Here is a 14,887-nt window from a genome sequence, read left to right as displayed (position 1 = left end):
CAGTCAAGGCTGGTGGTGTAGTCTCTGTTCTGGATCAAGAAGCCAGTGCCTGAAGATAGGGTGATAAAGAAGATGACCTCTCAGTCCTCCAGTTGCCAGCTTAGAGTCTCAGGATGAAAATCCTGGGTCTCTTTGGTGCTCTTCTATTCTTGTTATTTTTTAATATTATTTTCTTCATGAGTTCAGAATTAAGACCTATATGTTCTGACATAGGGGCTATTCATGGTACCAGTGGGATAAAATAGACGATATTGGAACAATCCTAGCAATAAAAATATATGAAGGTCAGGCAACTACATTCTAGGTCATTTCTTCCTGCTGAGTTGGAAGCACTATTAAGTATCTTTTTCTTTCTTCTTCCAAACTGTGAGCTGTATGAGGACAAGGACAATGTCTAAGTCCTGGGAATGATGTCACTCCCCAATCCAACATAATCTACTCCGAGTGACAAGAGGTTTCAGTAGATGTACTGGGTGAATGAAAAGATTCATACATGCATGAGCCAGTGCTCGGTGGGTCTATAAACATGCCTAGGGAATCCCTTACATGGAGCATGGGCAATGTAACAGTGCTCCAGCCAGCAACGGGCTTCGCTGCTGCCTTTGTTTGTACGAGTACACTCTAGAACGCTTGCACCCTGAAAACCTCCCCTAATAACCCATTTCTCAGACCAGACCCTTCTTGTGGGGTGCTACATTGGCCACAGTTTGAAAAAATACATGTATCTGTTAAATAGTGAACACACCCACAGTCTTCAAGTGACACAGGTATTACTTAGCCTTGTTTACAACCAAGGGAAGAAAATCCAAGAAGTGTTTGGCCTTAAGATGGTCACTGGATGACTAGAATAGACAGTTGGATTCAAAGCAGATCTTGTTGGTGCCACACTGGCCCACAGCCTGGCTTTTAGGTTCCACTGTCTATCTGTGTGAGACTGTGTGATCTGTGAAAGGAACATTACGCTACTTATTTGTCTCTTCCTGTGCTGCTCACTTCCTGCTTTGTCGAATGGCAGAAGCATGCTGGTTCCAAATAAACAACAGTTCCATCTCCGGAAGGACATCGTGCCTCCTCCTTGTTGCAATGATGGCAGCCAGAGGGAGAGCAGTGATTTCGATGCCCCTCCGTATGCTTTCCTTTGCATTCCTTTTTAAAAGATAGAGAAAAAGGCAGTGTAGTGGCTCCAGATCAGTTTTCTGAACACTATGAGGCTGAATACTCTCCTGGGAGCCTTGACTTTGACAAGCAGAGATGTATGGGACATGCATGAAATTGTCCGCCAAACACAGCAGTTTTTCAGCATTACCAATGAGTTGTATTGGATTAAGTATATTTGCACCAAAAGCAAAATAAATATTGCTTTATTTAATGCCACAAAAGGTTGGGATTCAATTGCCCTTGGCCTGAGGCACCTTCTAGCTCTATTGATTGGTCAGTGTCAGAATGCCAGACAATCAGTCATCCACAGCCCCTGCAAAGTGCTTAGCATGTGGACTGTGATCTGCTGTGCTCCAAATAAATGCAGCACCCTTTATGCCAAATATGAATAATCAAATAATCATAACACATCCAGTCATCATCTCACCAAGGTATTAGAGCATTTTCCTCCCATCTCTTCATAGATTATCAGATCAGGGAGACATTGTGATCAGCATGGTTGTGCTGCATAGTTTTATGTCAACTTGACACATAACAAAGTCATCTGAGAGGAAGGAATCTCGACTAAGAAAATGCCTTCCTAAGACTGAGCTATAGGCAAACCTGTCAGGCATTTTCTTAATTAGTGATAATTGGGTAGAGGCCCAGCCCACTGAGGGTGTGGCCATCCCTGGGATGGTGGTCCTGGCTTCTATAAGAAATCAGGCTGAGGAAGCCTGGGGACCAAGTCAGTAAACAGCATCCTTCCATGGCCTCTGCATCAGCTCCTGTCTCCAGGTTTCTGCACTGCATGCGTTCGATGAACAGTGCTGCAGAAGTGTAAGCCAGATAAATCTTTTCCTTCTCCACTTGCTTTTTGGTTATGGAGTTTCATCACAGCAATAGACACCCTAATTGAGACAATAGTGAAGACTTCAGAATCCTCAGAAGATGGATAAGAACGTGGCTTTCAAAATGGGAAAGATGTAGGTTTAAGTTCTAGGTCTTCCACTAAGGGGGCTTGTGACAAATTCATCTGTTTGTTTAAAAAACTTCAAAAGGCTAGCAGGAGAGGGTATGTTCTTCACTCCCACTGAGCCCCAGTGCTGGCAGAGTCTACACAACTGATGCTCGGATGGCTAAGGAGCTTGCAGTCGTCCAACAAGAACAGATGACAGAGGTAGGACTTGAACCTAGTCTGGCAGCTCAGAGCCTAAGTTCCCAGCCTTTATTTGACTCTTTTGAAGTGCTCTTGGGACTCAGGGGTGACCTCAATAGATTGTCTCCCTGGCAGAAGGATGACGCTGAGTGCAACAATCTTATTTTAAATGCATCTTTATTAATTCCTTGGGATTTTCATAGTCTGCATTTTGATAATATTCACACTGCTTCTCTTCCTAACTCCTCCCCAGTACCCCTTTACCTCCCCACCTGAACTTCATGCACTATGGTTTTACACCCCCAACATCTTGTTTTTTTTTAAATATTTATTTATTTATTACATATACAGTGCTCTGCCTACATGTACATCTGCAGGCCAGAGGAGGGCATCAGATCACATTATAGATGGTTGTGAGCCACCATGTGGTTGCTAGGAGTTGAACTCATGACCTCTGGAAGAGTAGTCAGTGCTCTTAACCACTGAGCCATCTCTCCAGCCCCCCAGCATCTTGTTTTTAAATGGGAAAACTAATTTCCAAATAAGAAACTAGTGTGAGGTTATCTGTATATGAATTGTTAAAAGGTGCTCCCTTCATGCCTGACAAGCTACAAACTGAAGTCTATTTTAGGTGGGTGACACACAACAATAGTGACAAAGTAGTAAGACTTTGATTTGGGAGTAGAGTCTCAGCTTCCCCCTCCCCAACAAGAACCTTTGCACAGTGTACAAACCACATTCCATATGAGTCCTCATCCTCCACTGCCTAGTACCAAAACCAGGACCTTAGCTTCTTGACTCTGAGTTTAAGCAAGATGTTCATTCTTCAACAGTGGCCTTTTAGTGACTTGGGAGAAGGGGCTACTTAGATAATATCTGGAAAAGGGGTTTTATCCAGCCACAAGCTTTAAGGGGCACTTTCACCAACCACTTCCTCCCAGTTGGCAAGAAAAAGCTTTGCTGGTGGGCATTGCAGAATGTATCCTCCAACATAACAGCAATCACTGTCATCATCAGAGTAGTGACAGCTTGCCAGAGACTGTCAATGTTGGGTCTGTTGGTGTTCCATCCTAGAAAGAGGTCACCTGAGATTTAAGCCACTCCTTCCTGGGCCTCCCTGCCACTTAATAGAGTTTTGTTCCCACTACATTGATCCCCTGGTCTCTGGACACACTAGTAAACAGAGAGTCCCAAATGGAGGACTCTCTCTGCACAGGAAAGAGGAAATCACCACCCATGATACGGTGAGACTTTTTGCTGGTTCTGCTGTTTTGGCTGACCAAGTTCAACCTTGATGGAATCGTTACATTGGTCATTCTTTGGGGCCTTACTGGTGGAATGGGCTCTGTTTACATCTCCTCAGGAAAAGCTCATGCAAGAACATGAACATGAAGGGCATGGCTTCCGGGTCTCTTCTCCCTCTCTCCTGTTTCCTGCTTGGAAGCAGAACATACTGAGCTCTAGGGACTTCCCAGCATTGCAACTTAACATATCCCCAGGGCTAATCACCACCTGTAAGAACCCTTATTGTATTTATTTGGAATGATATAAATGTATATGTAAAAAAAAGAAGAAAATAATAAAATAAAAAAAAAAGAACCCACAATTCTATCAAATCCTATCCTTACACTCAGAGACAGGGAGGGTAAGGCTAAGAGTGAAGACAGGATTTGCCAAGGTCATGGGCAATGTGATAGTAGGATTGAAAGTTTATTGCAGGATCAAGGCGATTTTTTTTTCTCCATAAGAACACTGATAATGGGTTTACCCCTTTTTTATTTTAAATCCTAAAAGGTGACACTTTCCCAAGGAGATGACTGGCCTTGAAGCAAGGAATTAGCTATTGCAATTTCTTGGGTGACATGGGGCAGAAGAAACATGAGGAAGGAGACCTTCATGTCTCTCCCATGTGGGAGTTGCCAAGCCCTCACATACCTGTTTTAAGGACCTGGAATCCAAATATGGACATAGGATCCATGCTGCTTAGGAAAAGATCAGCTTATCTGCCCATTACTTTTGTGATGTGACTTGCCCTGGACAGAAAAATGAGGATTTTTCTCTCTTTAGAGGGTTGCTGTGAGGACCAAGTGGCACTGTGCATGTGGGTGCTGCAGAGACCACCTAGGTTGAGGATGTGTTACACACCTGGGGCGCATGTATATGAAATATGTGTTACACAGTCTGGTGCTTAGGGCTCTTCACAGTCTGCTCCTCACTTCTTACCCTGTGCCTGTCTGTAAACCAGGCAAGGTAAGCATGGGTAAGGCTTACACACTAATCGCAGAAAGGGGACACTCCATAAAATGGCTGATAAAGCTCTTATTGAGTCTCAAGGCTTAGTAAGCCTGGATTACTCCTTAGCCCCCGTTGTCATCTTAGCTGGTGCCTCTGCGTGGTGCAGGAACGTGCTGCTGAGTATGTGGAACAAGGGGAGCACTCCTCCATTGCCAGTGGGGGTGCACACTTGTACAACCATTGTGGAAACCAATCTGGAGGTTTCTTAGAAAATTGGAAATAGATCTACCTCAAGACCCAGCTATACCACTCCACCCAAAAGATGCTCCGCCATACCACAAGGACACTTGCTCAACTATGTTCATTGCAGCCTTATTTGTAATAGCCAGAGACTGAAAACAACCTAGATGCCCCTCAACTGAAGAATGGATAAAGAAGATGTGGTACATTTACACAATGGAATACTATGCAGCTATTAAAACAAGGAAATCATGAAATTTGTAAGCAAATGGATGGAACTAGAAAAGAACATCCTGACCTAGGTAACCCAGACCCAGAAAGACATGCATGGTATGGTACGTACTCACTTATAAGTGGATATTAGCCATATAGTACACATAGTCCAATGCTACAATCCACAGACCCAAAGAAGCTAAGGAAAGCCCAAGAGAAGATGGTTGAAGCGCACTCAGAATAGGAAATACAGTATCTGAAGCCGACGGAGGGAGAGAACTGGGTGGGAGATGGGTTTGGGGAGGATAATGGAAGTGGGGATCAGGTGGGCAGAGACAGCAGGAGGGTGGGTGAGGCAAAGAACTGGGAGAGAGGACGGAAATCAGTAGGGGGCCTCTTCTCTGGGACAGGGGAGGCTCCTGAGAGACCATGGGGGTGACCCTAGCTGAGACTCAAAGCAACAGGTGTTAAGGAGTATAAAGTCGGCACCTCCTGTAGCCAGGTGGGACTCCCAGCAGAGGGAGGAGGACACCAACCCACACATTAAACCTTTGGCCCAAATGTCTCTTGTCTATGAGAAGCCTAGGGGCAAAGATGGAGGAGCAGAGACTGAGAGAATGGCAAACCAGTGACTGGCCCAGCTTGAGATCCACCCCATGGGAGAGGGCAGTCACTATTAATGATACTCTGCTATGCTTGCAGACAGGAGTCTAGCATACCTGTCTTCTGAGAGGCTTCATTTGGCAGCTGATGTAGAGACCCAAGGCCAAGCCATGGGCCAAGCTTGGGGAGTGCTGTGCAAGAGTGGGAAAAAGGATAGAGAGAGAGGAAGAGTCAAGGACATCACAAGAAAACCTATAGAGTAATCTAACCTGGGCCCATGGGGGCTCACGGAAACTGAACCACCAACCAAAGAGCTTGCATGTGGGTTCCCTAACATCAGGAGTAGGAGCTACCCACCACAGGGTCACTTTTCCCTTAGCTGAGCTGCCTTGTCACTCCCAGGCGTGCGGGAGAGGATTGCTTAGTCCTGCAATGACTTGAGATATCAGGGTGAATTGGAACCAACCACCACGGGCATCCCCTTCTCTGGAAGGAAGGAGAGGGGCAAGGGGAGGAGAAGTGGGGGACGTGGGACGTGGGACATGGGACTGGAATGAGAGGAGGGAGGGGCTGTATCAGGATGTAAAGTGGTTAAATAAATAAATACATACATAAATGGAGGAAGAAAAAAAAACTTTCTATCATCTCCGACTTTGAAATGTGATTCGGCGGCTGGCAGGACAGAGAGAGGAGTCTGCCTCCACAGACATCCAGCCATCCTCTGGCCCTTTCTGAGGAAACTTGGCTGGGAAGCTCATTTGAATAATTGGTTTTGGTGGTGTGCACTTCTGGGCTAGACACCCGATTACACCGAGGGCCCAAGTGTCCTTTCAGCCTCCATAATGTCGTCATTTAGTTTATATAAAACAGGAGAGTCTCTGGGACGTAAAGGTCTGTCTCTCCTTGGCAATTGTTCAGGCTGTATCTGAGGTATGTGGCTGTTATGACCTTCAATGTGTTACCTTCTTTCTCTATGACCTGATCGCTTTTCCTGAGGAAGGAACTTAAACTCCTACTCTGCCTCTGCCACAGGCTTCTTAAAAGACTCTACGAAAAGATGGGAGAGTTGTGACTCAGCCAAAGAAATGCAAGGCAATGGATTTAGGTAAAGAGGTAGGTGAAGGAGCATCCAATGCTAACTAGCCAAGTGCATATGGGCTGTCAGAAGTGTGAGCCCCAGAATGAGGCTGTGATAGACCCTTCCCAGTCCTATTCCACTAATTAGACTAGCGTGCTAGAGAGAGTTCCACAATTGTACCTCAGTTTCCTCATCTGTCAATAGGAAATAATGGTGCAGTTGTACTAATGGTTAAATGAAACCATAAATGCAAAGTCCTGGGAATAGTGCCAAGTCCGGAAGAAGTAAGACATGCCAGTTATCACCATTATCACCATTGTCATCATCACTCAGTCCTAGACGCCATGCCTCAAGGCGAACAGTGGCAAACATCTGCCATGTGTTTGGAGGAAAGTCGGAAAGACAGGGTGTGAGATTCTATGCAAGTTGAAAGGCCCTGAGTACTTCAGCCTACAGAGCAGGAGCTGACATTGGTGGGAAAGGGGGAAAAGGAAACAAACACACACACACACACACACACACACACACACACACACACACACACACACACACACCTTCAAAAACGAAATGGCTGCTATAGATGCTAGTGTGGAGCAGAGTGAGTCACTAAGATAGTGACCTTGAACAGGAAGTCCTCTCTAACAGGCAGAGGGAGCGCCAGCTCTGGTGATGCCTTGGAATGTGGGCAGTCACTGTGCCTGAGCTTCTATAGTCAGGAGGACACATCAGCAGCCCTCAAAGATGCTGGTGAGGGGCTCCTGCCCTGGGCAAGGCGCTGCACCAGATGTTTGCCCATGATGCTATGAAACAGGAAAGGTAGAGAAAGAGGACCTGGCAGGTTTCTCAGCGGGCCTGCTATAGAGCATTGTCTCCATTTCTAGCTCAATGGAAGCAGTGAAGTTTTGATACTGACACGGAATGAATAGAACATGAACATTATTTTGCACTTTATACATTTGATTTTACGTTCCATTTGACTTTGGACAGCTTAGAATGTCCTTCATTCCTCCTCTAGATTGTGTGTGTGTGTGTGTGTGTGTCTGTATTAGAAATACTTCCCCTGGCATTTCTACCTCACTGCTGTATTTAATGCTGTTTTGTTCTTCTCCATAGTACCCTATTGTGACTCCTTTCTGAAGAAGTTCTGAGAATGGAGGAGGTGGCAAGGAGAGTGTGCAACTCCCTTAGTCTGCGTGCAAAACCTTGTATTCTGTAACTCACCGAGAATTGCTTACTGATCTTAAGAGCACACATTCTTAACATTTTTTACCTGTATGTATGCGAGCATACATGAGGTTTTTTTTGCACTATAAATGTGCAGGAGCCTATAGTGATCATAAAGAACTCAAGTGTCGGATTCCTTAGAATTGGAGTTACAGATGGCTGTAAGTCCACCATGTGTGAGTGCTGGGAACCAAACCCAGGTCCTCTCTGTAAGAGCAGTAAGTGCTCTTAACTGCTGACTGCTCTCTCTCTCTCTCTCTCTCTCTCTCTCTCTCTCTCTCTCTCTCTCTCTCTCTCTCTCTCCCCCCTGGGCCCCTCATCCCCTCATTCTTTAAACTCCTAATCAGAAGGAGGCTCTCTAGCTTAAAGAGACAGTATAGCACAAGGTCAGAACTGAGGGGCTGTTCTCCTGGGTACACTAATGTGGGTGATCTTTTGTGCCACGGAACCTAGGATAGGCTTTTTAGCACCTCTGTGCCTCACTCCTCTTCTCTGTTTAAAATGGGGTGGTCAAATCAACTCCCTCCCAGGGCTGTTGTCAGAACTGAATGAGAAAACACCTAGGATGCACACTTAGTAGGTGCTTTCCCTCTTATAAACACCAGGCTTCTTATTAGCAAGGGCTGGATCTGGTTAGTGCCTTCTGCTTTCTCAAGCATGGGGCACTAACACCCAGCAGGTCCCCAGCAAATCTAGCTGAGACTGGATCTACTGCACGGAAGCATCTTTGCTACAGTAGGATTGGCAGGACCGAAAGACATACTGACCCCAAGCCGCTGCAGCTCCTTTGCTTCTACCCCAGGGTCTGTAGTGCTGGGCCATAAAGTGGACTCATTTCCGTACCACCCAGAGAGGTCTGTTCTACCCCCGCCCTCCACACGCCTAAGAATCACTGAGGTCTTCAGAAGATGAGAAATTTCACAGCATCCTGCTATCTTTTGGGTAACTGCGTATTTTATGATGACTAATAGGCAATTACTATGGTAATATTGCAATTCAGCATGTGTGAGGTTTGGGAAATGAGAAATTATGGGTAACTACTTTGGACTCATTTCTATGGTAACAAAAAGTAATTGTCATTAAATACCAGTTATACTGAGGCTGTACCTGGTAATTATAGATTTTTATGCCCAGAAACATAAATAAAACCAATAAATTTATTCCAAGGTCTATGACTGTTTACTTATACGTGGCTCTATGGAATACACAATGACAAACACCTAATTAAGAAATGCAAACCCAACAAAGAATTTCATATTGTCATATGGAGATGGAAAGTCTGTTTTTCAGAGGCAAGGCATTACCAGAGCTCAGGAAATGCAGTGGGGTGCAGGGGTGGGTAGGTAGGGCTGCCTTTTTCTGCAGAGAAAACCATGAGAATGGAGGAGGTGGCAAAGAGAGCGCACAACCCCCTCGGTCACCATGCAAAGCCCTGTGTTCTAGTTGCTGAGAACTGCTTACTGATTCTAAGCAGATCTGCCTATGGCCCCCCATCTCAAACAGCCTGACAGCCATTTGCAGCTCCTCGGCTCTGTGACGCTGGAAGCTGCAATTTCTATCCCTCAAAACATGAGTTACCAGATACCCTTGGAAATCTTTGAAAACATCAACATTGCAAAATCAGTGGCCATGCTGGGTTTTTGTTTTATTTTATTTTTTAATGTGGTAAAGTACAATATAACATAACAATCACCATATTAATCAGGGTATGAGGCTTAATGGCACTGTGTTGCCATCAGCACTATCACCTGTCCCTGAAACTGTAAACCTGTGAGCCCCTGCACAGCGGCTTCCCCTTCTCCCCTTCCCACTCTCCAGGCAATCATCATGGTGCTTTCAACTGGAGTAACTACTTCAAGTACCACATATAAGCAGGGTCACAGTACTGGTCTTCCTGTGGCTGGTTTACTTCACTTGCCATCATTATTCCCCAGGTTCATGCCTAGGGATGGGCATGCTTCTCCCAGTAGAGCCTCACCCCAGAGCATTTACTAGGTAATGAGAGCAGTCTTTTACTACATTTAGCTCTTTCAAGAAATCTGGAGGGAAACCGAGGCTTGGGGTGAAATTTGTGTTGTCCAAGGACAGCAAGCCCTGGAGGCGGAGGGAAGGAAACCGCCTATGCTCTGTTTCCACCTAAGGCTGGTAACAGAGTTAGAGCCCTGGATTCAAACCTGGAGCCTTGCCAGTGGCTCTTCACCTTCTTAGGCTCAGTCTCTCATTTTCTCTAATGGATATAATAAAAACTGACTTCCCTTTCTCCAATTGTTGTTCTGACCAAGTGTGGTGTTTAACTGCCTTTTAAAGCGCTGGGGCTCGACAGAATAACAAAGCGGTGCCCTGAGAATCCAGGATCTGTTAAGTCCTAACAGCAGCTCGGCCTGTTAGGCTACAGGAGCCTTTGTGGAGCGTTTGTGGCATAACGGGATGCGATTAAACAGGTACGGTCAGAGGCTGACAGCGTCTGGCCCGAGTTACTCTTCTGGGGATTTTAGTTTTGTGTTGCAGCACCATCCCTACATACCACTGCTTGGTTTATTTGTTCATTCAGAAAATGGAGATAAAGGGCCCATTCTGTATTAGCCGCCATGACAGGCTTGACAGGGAGCAAAGCAGACAAAGTCCTGATGATGGGTTTACAGTGTGAAAGTGGAGACAATGTTAGACAAAGTCACATTTATACATGATTGCAAATCAGTGCAGAACAATGAGAGAATGCAGTGGGGAGCCCACCAACTGTTGTTGGTGCTGGAAAGGCCTTCCTCCCAATTAGCTTGAGACCTAACACCTGCATGGGGAAAGGGGACGTGGAATTGGAGTGTTGCGAGCAAAATAGGGTGCATACCTTCTTATGTTTCTATTATACACAATAAGGGTTAGGTATTGTCATACCATCTAATACAACAATTGTAAGAGCTGCTGTGGAATACGCTGTGGTTACTGCATATTGTGATATAAACTTTAATATAGGCCACAAATACTCTTAGCATAGCCCTAGTCGTCTGGGACCATACACAGTAAGCTAGCTAGGAGACTCTGCTGCTCTTTAACATAATGAATATTCCCAGAATAGTATAGCAACCATCTGCTGCTATTATGTTCTAGGGTAAAGTATGTGTGCGTCTCTCTCTCTCTCTCTCTCTCTCTCTCTCTCTCTCTCTCTCTCTCTCCCTCTCTCTGTCTCTCTCTCTCTCTCTCTCTCCCTCTCCCTCTCTCTGTCTCTCTCTCTCTCTCTCTGTATCTCCTCTCTCTCTCTCTCTCTCTCTCTCTCTCTCTCTCTCTCTCTCTCTCTCTCTCTCTCTCCCTCTCTCTCCTTCTCTCTCAGAGCTCAGTCTGCCCTCAAATTCACTGTATAGTCAAGGATGACCTTGAACTTCTCACTTTCCTGACTCCACGTTGTTAGTGCTAGGATTATAGGCATGTGCCACTATGCCTGGTTTTATGTGGTGATGGGCACTGAACCCAGGGATCTGTGAGCGCTAGGCAATGAATCTACCAACTAAGGCACAGCCCCAGGTTACATAGTAACCTTCTTGACTCTTAGTATCACAGTGTAGGTGTTATGCTATTAAATACATAAGCTGAGCTGATAGAACAGCTAAGAGAACAGACTTTTCCTATATTAGATCACATGCTTCCTTAATGTGGAGAAAAGAGGGTAAGGAGAAGGAAGAGAGGGGTGGAACTTATTTTTATTTAGAACTTATAATGCGTCCAGTAGTGTGCTGTAAGCGTATTATCTCCAAAAGGCCTCACAACTCTTTCATTTCCTATGACAAATGATGAGAGACAGAGACAGAGACAGAGAGAGACAGAGAGAGAGAACAGCTTTTGGCATGCAGTCACCAACCTTGTCCCTTACTGAGGCCATGTCAGTTACCCAAGCTCCTAGGGTACAAAGAGAATGGATCATAAGTTGACGTCACACCTGACTAACACCAAAGCCCATGCGATCCCTGACTGACCTTCACAGCTCTGAAGACCTTACATCCCTCCACACTGTAGGGATGTGGCCTGTGATCTGCCTTCCCATCTCCATGACTGACGTGCCCCAGAGCAGGTCTGTCTTGTTAGGGTCTCTGAGTCTGCCAGGTCCAGCCCTGGCTGCAGCAGAGTAGACAGCAGGGAGGACAGCCCTTCGTCTATGCCTGCCCTTCACTGGGCACAGAATGGAGGGAGGAGACTCTGTAGCTTCTTCAGGGCATCACACATCCAGAGGGAGATGTTGAGAGAATGAAAGCCAAAAGGGCATGAGAGGGAAGCAGAGATGTGGCTGCCTGTGTTCTGCCCTGTTGTCTGTGATCTCACCAGTACCCTGTGAAATCTGGGTTTGTTTATTGCTCTAAAGTTCTAAGGGCCAGCCTGCCTCGCTTCCTCCCTCCCTCGCAACCAGCCCTCCTCTGTGAAGCTAGTTTGACTGGCTTTTTATATTTCTGAGCAGAAAAACCCTAGCAGAGCCCTCCCTTCAGAGCAGTGAGGATTAAATGAAATATGTGAGAGGGTTTGACAGACCACTGAGTCAGCAAGCAGACTTCTTAGGATGGCATTTGCCAGAATGTTTCATAAACCTAACACAGGTGACAGACTGTATGGACCACTGCACTTGCCATTCAGAAACACCGAGGTCTCTATTTCTCTTTTGGGACTGCTTGTGTTCATGACCACATGCCACATCCCAACGAGTCTTATTGCAAAAAGTTGGGTTTAACTGCACTGAGGTTAGCATTTCCTAAACTCATTTGATTGATTTTCCTGCAACATACCTTAGAAGGCCACACCAAACCCAGGAAATAGTGTTGCAGAGAGAGCAAGGGCATGGGAGAGACTGGCTCAGGGACCTGTAGGGCACCTTGAAACCAGAAATTCTGAGTCTTGTTCTGTCCCCCATTCCAAAGCTATAGGAATGAGTTCTCATGATCAGTAGGCTCCTTTCTTGCTACTCAGATCTGTTTTAATAACACAATTTAATGCTGTGGTTAGACTTCTTGCAATTCTCACCAGGAGAATGTTGGGAGTTGAAACTTCACCGTGAAACCATTTCTGAGGGTTGGAGCTTCCTGCCCTTAGTTACAAAATCTGGACCTTGAAGATGTATAGAAAGCATCTAATCCCCCCTCCCACTCCCTGGCCATCTGAAGCAAAGAGAAAAGAGCCATGTTTCCAAGGTCATGGACCTATTTCTAGCTAACCATCCCCTGGACAGCAGATGATGACATAAATAGGCATGTGGAGTGGCAGAGTTGACCTCTCTCTGACCAGTGCAGCTTTTGTAATTAAGCAGAAATGTTAACATAAATCAAATGGTCTTTCCACCACTATCATCACTAACCGCACACTCTGTCTGCGGATGGTACACTGGGATTATGCTTGGGCCTGCAACAAGCCATAAAACCTGCAGATGCTAATGAGCCATCACTCCAGCCAATTAAGAGAAGAAGCAAAATTGACTTTAATGAAGGCTTCATGCATCCCATGGGTCTCTCTCAGACCCAGGGGTGCCAGAGAGCCCCTCTGGACCCAATTTCTATGGTTTTAGAGAGTAGCAAAGCAGCCCTGTGTAAAATGGGCCTAACTGGTTGTGGGGAGATCTTCTATCTGAATGCAGCCGAGGGCCTTGGGGGAAAGTACCATCTATTTCTCTCTTCATCACTAAAGCCAATCCCTTTCATTCACTTACGTTCACCAAACACTTTCTCAGCTAATGGCTGCTGCTGGACATTGAGGACCCACAGTCTGTCCTATCTTCTGGTGACCTGAAGTCTCGCAAGGCTTATGAATACCTTTCAAAGCGATAGTAATGAATCCTCATGATCGATTGGCTTCTTGTTCCTTTCTCAATAACTAGGCCTGTGAGAACCCAGAAGGGAGTTGCCGTATCTTTGGAGGAACTTAGGGGGATGATTTCTAGAAGACGGGTGCGAGATAAGTTGCTGAGAGGGCTGGTGGGTGATTTAGGGATAAGGCAGCGCTACAAAGAGGGGCCTGTCATGGAAGAAAAGGACGGGGAGCCAACACTGCCCCGGCCTGCGGGGTTCGGCTAAAACTCGGGAGAAGGTCACCTGTTGAAAATGCAAGAGACAAAGAAGGAGAGCAAGTCTGATTGATCAAATTCTCAAACTTTATTAGTCAGGCAGCAGCTTTTATAAGTCAGAAGGCAGGGAAGCATATCGCTATAGCTACCGAACTGCAGGCCTTTCTCAAAACATAGGGAAGTCCAGGCAGGGTCATAATGTCCTGCCACACAGGGCATCTTGCTCTGTCTTCATCTAGCTTTAGTCTAACTGCTAAACCACAACAGGGTCGCTCCATCTCTGTCTTTAGTCTAACTGCTGACTCACAGCAGGGTCAGCTAGTTTCTGGTGAAAGGCAAGCTCTGGGAAAGACAGAGACTTAAAGGTGCAGACTTGGACAAGATGGCTGAACATTGGCCATATGGCCTATTGTCCCCAACACAACATAAGCATCTAGGGCAACAGGCTTTGCTAGGAGAAGTTAGAGGAATATCTGAGAAGGAAGAGAGCGAGGCAGACTAAAGTCAGTGCATAACGAGGCACCAGCTCACACAAAGCCTTACACACAAAACAAGGGAGGTTGGCTGTTGTCTTGACGTTTGTAGACGGGCTCGAAGGTAAAGCTGTACCATTTGGGCAGTGAAGTCAGACAGTCAATTATCTATGGCTACGTGGCTTTGAGCAAGTCAGTTGCCTCAGCTGTGAAATAAGGGTAATAAGACTGTCTATCCCTGAGGACTCAATGTTCTTTTGGCAAATGATCCCCTGGGCAGTGGAACTTTAGGCTGTAAATGATGATTCTATGACAGGAGAAAGAACAAGATATGGCACATGAGTGGGAGTGTGGAATGTCCACATGAGCCAAGCTGCTATTCTCCTGCATTAATGACCTCCAGGGAGAAACACAGTAATGTACCAGGGAGCATGGCAATCACCATCTGAGAGTCTGCGAAGCACATTCCTCCCTGTAGTTCCTTCTGATACAAC

The 14,887-nt window shown here is 45.9% G+C and overlaps 1 protein-coding gene across 1 annotated transcript in view; it reads right to left on the bottom strand.

Moving 5' to 3' along the window:
• Positions 1-14,887, bottom strand: part of Agbl4 (AGBL carboxypeptidase 4) — a 1,177,749-nt gene that overhangs the window by 96,587 nt on the left and 1,066,275 nt on the right. The window lies entirely within an intron of this gene.

This window comes from Acomys russatus, chromosome 29 (genome assembly GCF_903995435.1).
Source record: "Acomys russatus chromosome 29, mAcoRus1.1, whole genome shotgun sequence".
Classification (NCBI taxonomy): domain Eukaryota; kingdom Metazoa; phylum Chordata; class Mammalia; order Rodentia; family Muridae; genus Acomys; species Acomys russatus.
This window is presented reverse-complemented; position numbering and strand designations above follow the sequence as displayed.